Source organism: Palaemon carinicauda, chromosome 15 (genome assembly GCF_036898095.1).
Source record: "Palaemon carinicauda isolate YSFRI2023 chromosome 15, ASM3689809v2, whole genome shotgun sequence".
In the NCBI taxonomy this organism is placed as follows: Eukaryota; Metazoa; Arthropoda; class Malacostraca; order Decapoda; family Palaemonidae; genus Palaemon; species Palaemon carinicauda.
In genome coordinates, this window is record NC_090739.1 from 9,564,409 (window position 1) to 9,569,408 (window position 5,000).

The window sequence follows — 5,000 nt, forward strand, 5'->3', positions numbered from 1 at the left end:
TGCTTATTTAGTCTAACAAAGCTTGTGAATTGAAGTTTGAGATGGCTTTCAACTTTTAAAATATTATCCTTATTCTGGTATGTTTGTAATGCCAGGAGTTAAAATGGGAACTCAACTGAATTAACCCCACCTTGATGCTTTTAACTACCTAACTTGTGTTGGCCATGCACGGTGTTAGAGAGAACGAGGTTGATTTATTTGCTGCTAATATTGAGGATATTTTAACATGTCTGTTATAAGGTTAACTAATTTGTGAGCTATCTGTTGATCAGTATCCACTTTAAACTTTTGGTCTCTGGTTTTGCTCTTAAAGAAAACCACAAAGTAACAAAAGTCTGTTACATCAAAGTTCACTACGAGTAAAATTTAAGACAATTTAGACCTCCCCACCTGAGATATCAGCCGGTAGATGTCATTTGAATTATTCTTAAATGTAGGGTGGGCCCTCTGATTTGCCTAGTTATCTCTTTGGGAATTTTACCAGAGCAAACAGACAAAGGCAGGTAGTAAGCAGACTATAAAACTTGAGCCAGATACCGGGTAGAGGCCAGAGTACATACCTGTGACCGGCAACGTTGGTCCTAATCAGGCGCCTATCCAGTGCCCCAAACAACGGGTATGGGCTCATTGATGGTTACACAGTGGTTTCCTAGTTTGTTTTCACACTTGTTATTACCAGTGTGAATAATGTGCATTTGTCCCCCCCCCCCCAACGCGTGTGGAAGGGGCTTTATTCTGGTCAAATATAGGGGTTAGACATATTTTGACAGCATATTGTAATTAGACATTTTCCTCCATCTACATAGCCACTACTGTCGACTGCTTGTGTCGGAGTAACTAGGAATATAATTAATAAGGGGGGAAGAAAAAAGTGCAACTTAAATATGACATTACTGAATCCGTGACTATAGGTGTGTTTATTTCATTTTAGAGCTGCTGGTAACTGTCAATACTGTTAAAAATTATTGTTGGTGTAGTTTGCATTTCAGTTGATTGTTCAAGACGTTGTCCATAAATAATATTTACGAACTAGTGCTTAACCTATACAATATTAAAATTAATATTTTTATCGTTGAGAGGATAATTAAAACGAGATAAAGTTGCGAAAGAATGAGGAGGAGGAGGAGGAGGAGGAAAAGGAGGACGACGACGAGTCTGTTCATTTTATAGTTTACAGTAGGCATGGCTGAACTATTTTTACGGTGGTACTAATCTTAGTGTTTATATATTTTATTCATTACTTATACAGTACGTATTTCCTTTCTTCACTGTGCTGCTTTCCCTGTTGAAGCCCTTGCTTTTTTTAACAGTAGGCTTTTCAGATGAGGATTTTAGCTTGGCTAGAGATGATAAGTGATAGTAATTAAGATGTAAATTATGATCGTTATTATAGAGGGCCAGACAATATGAGATATGGACTAGTGGTATTTAATTTCCTTTGACAAATAACAGCTGCAGGTTATAGCATGCATTAAGTACCAACTATTGTTTTTGTAGTCTCTGCTTTAAGTTTAGTCAATCGAATCTTATATTATCTCCTCCTACGCCTTTTGACGCAAAGAACGTCGGTTAGATTTCGCCAGTCGTCTTTATCTTGAGTTTTTAAATCGATACTTCTCCATTCATCATCTCTCACTTGATGCTTCATAATCCTCAGCCATGTAGGCCTGGGTCTTCCAACTCTTTTAGTCCATTTTGGAGCCCAGTTGAAAGTTTGGTAAACTAATCTCTTGGTGAGTGCGAAGATCATGCCCAAACCATCTCCATCCACCCCTCACCATGATCTCCTTCACATATGGCACTAGAGTAATCTCTTATAGTTTCATTTCTTATCCTGCCCTGCCATTTCAACTCCCAATATTATATACGACAAACATATTCAGAAGTAAAGTGTAGTTTCTACAAAACTTAATACAAACTCAGGATGTGTAGCCCATCTCCAAATAAACTCGGGTATTTATTGATTTTGTCAGGATTTCAGGTAGTGATAAAATTTAGCTCTAAGGTTTGAAGGTTTGATTGCATCTCTTTTGCAGCATATATCTAAATAATGATAAGCAGCAATAGCTGGTGGTGCCCTATTTGAGGAGTAACCGTTTAGGTTTGTGGTAAATATTCCCATAAGTCATAGGTTCTGAAACAAAAAACTAGTTTTAATGAAAAATTTACAAAATTAAATATGTAAAGGTATTTTGGAAGACACGAGAAGTTATTTTAGAAAAAAACTTTTTGAAAGTTTGTATTAATTTTTATTAATCATATTAAAAGCTAATGCTATTGTAATAAAATGAAGATATATACTAAAATAATTTATTTCAAGGGCACGCCCCTGTCTGGTGATCTGCCGGACTGGGGTTCGAGTCTCGTTCTAGCTCGATGCTTTTTTGTAGTTTCTTCAATCTTCAAGCTCACCATCCCTGTGAGCATAGGATGCAGGGTTTTGGGGAGATACTATAGGTCTACCTGCTGATACGTCACCAGCCATTGCCTGGCCCTCCCTGGTCCTATCTTGGGTGGAGTGGGGGGATAGACTCTGATCATATGTATACATTGTCAGTCTTTAGGGCATATTATTATTATTATTATTATTATTATTATTATTATTATTATTATTATTATTACAAGCTAAGCTATAACCCTAGTTGGAAAAGCTAGATCGTATTAAGTCTAAGGGGTCCAACAGGGAAATATAGCCCAGTGAGGAAAAGAAACAAGGAAATAAATAAGCTGCAAGGTAAGTAATGAAAATTTAGAATAAAATATGCTAAGAACAGTAACAAAATTTAGAATAAAATATGCTAAGAACAGTAACAAAATTAAATTAGATTTTTTCGTATATATATTAAAAAAAAAAAAGATGAGATAGAACAGCGTACCTGAGTGTACCCTCAGGCAAGCGAACCTGCTAGCTAGGTCATTGTCACCGTTCTTTGCCTCTGCCATTCATGTTCGGCTTTTAAAACTTAAACCTTCTAAGTATTACAAAAAAATGTTTTGGGATAAAAGGTAGCGTGTTTGTTGTATGCAAGTAGAATGAAAAGAGTTCAAGTGCATTAAAAGTCTGTGCTACGGATACATTTGTGGTGGCCGATGTGTTAACGTCACTGACTGGTGAACGCCAGACTGGTGTTCGAGTCCCGCTCAAACTCGTTAGTTCCATTGGTCGCTGCAACCTCACCATCCTTGTGATGTAAGGATGGAGGCTTTGAGGGAGCCTATAGGTCTACCTGCTGAGTTATCAGCAGCCATTGCCTGGCCCTCCGTGGTCTTATCTTGGATGGAGAGGGGACTTGGGCTCTGATCGTATGTAAATATGGTCAGTCTCTAGGGCATTGTCCTGCTTGATACGGCAATGCCAATGTCCCTTGCCTCTGCCATGCATGAGCGGAATTTAAACCCAAACCTAAGCTTGTGATTCTAGTGTTTATCCAATTTCCAACCGTTCAATAAAATTTCTTAAAAACATAACTGTCACTTTCACCAGCCTTTTCAGTGTTACATTAAGTTTTCCAAGTCTTGCAACTCGTTATGTTTCTTTTATCCTTCATTTTTAAATTTTGTTAAAGTATTTCCTTCATCGAGTTGGCGTTCACACACGTACGCACACACACACACGCTATATATATATATATATATATATATATATATATATATATATATATATATATATATATATATATACACACACTTTTATATATATATATTTATATATATATACACTATATGTGTGTGTATTATGTATATATATGTATTATTTATATATATATATGTATACATATATGTGTGTAGCTATCTATCTATCTAGATATATATATATATATATATATATATATATATATATATATATATGTATATATATGTATTATATATATTATATATACACAGTATATATATACATATATATATATGTATATATATATATGTATATATATATATATGTATATATATATGTATATATATATATATATGTATATATATATATATATATATATATATATATATATATATATATATATTCCTTTTTACTCCGTTATAAATCCATTCAAAATAGTCCTCTTCAAGTCATTCGAATTACGTCCCACGCATTTTCAAGTTCTTTATATTTCTCCATCGGTACTCAAAGAAGGAATATTTATTCTGTTTATGTAGATATTTCTTTCCTATGCAAATATTTTCTCTCTCTGCCACATGAAATGCTCTGAGCCTTATCCGTAAACATTGTGTACTCAAGATGCCCAGAGAAAATAGCCGAGGGCAAATTTAGATCGTTGTATTTGATTTGCTTTTCCATGATCTTTTTCTTTTGGTTTTATTTTTAGTACTTTGAAATATTTTTTGGGTAGAATGTAGTTTCTTGGGACAGGCGATATCTTTCTTTTTGGCCTAGGGGTTGTGACCTGGGAACTACTAGGTTAGGTTAGGTGGTTAGGTGGGTTTGTGGTGTTTGTATGATAGCGACAGTGTTTGGGGGGTCATATTGGTGCGTTAACCCCACTGTTAGGTCATTAGGAAGCATTTAAAAATTTAGTGAATTCATTATTTCATTGTATTAAACTTTTCTGGCGATCGCGACCCTGTCCTAGTATGTAGTTTGTTGGGACAAGCATTTACAAAACTAGTGAATTTAATACTATTTCATTCTATGTGCATTCCCTTGAAAAAAAAAAAGCCGGTTTCGGACATTCTTTACTCGATTTTCTGGCGGTTCCAGGCCTGTCCCAACAAACTACAAAGGCTCCTATTTCTTATAAATGCGACATAAATGAGAAGATATTCTATTAAAAAGTAAAATTTATCCTAGGGTTTTTTTTTTTTTTTTTTTTTTTTTTTTTTTTTTTTTTTTTTTTTTTTTTTTTTTTTTTTTTTAGTCCGCTAAGGTTTGGATAGTTGACAGGCATTTTATACATTTTATAATTGGAAATATTCCTTCCTAGCAATGTGCTTGACTAATGTTCGAAACCTGTTTAAGCTCTAAAGTTTCTTGTAATGTTTGCAACCTC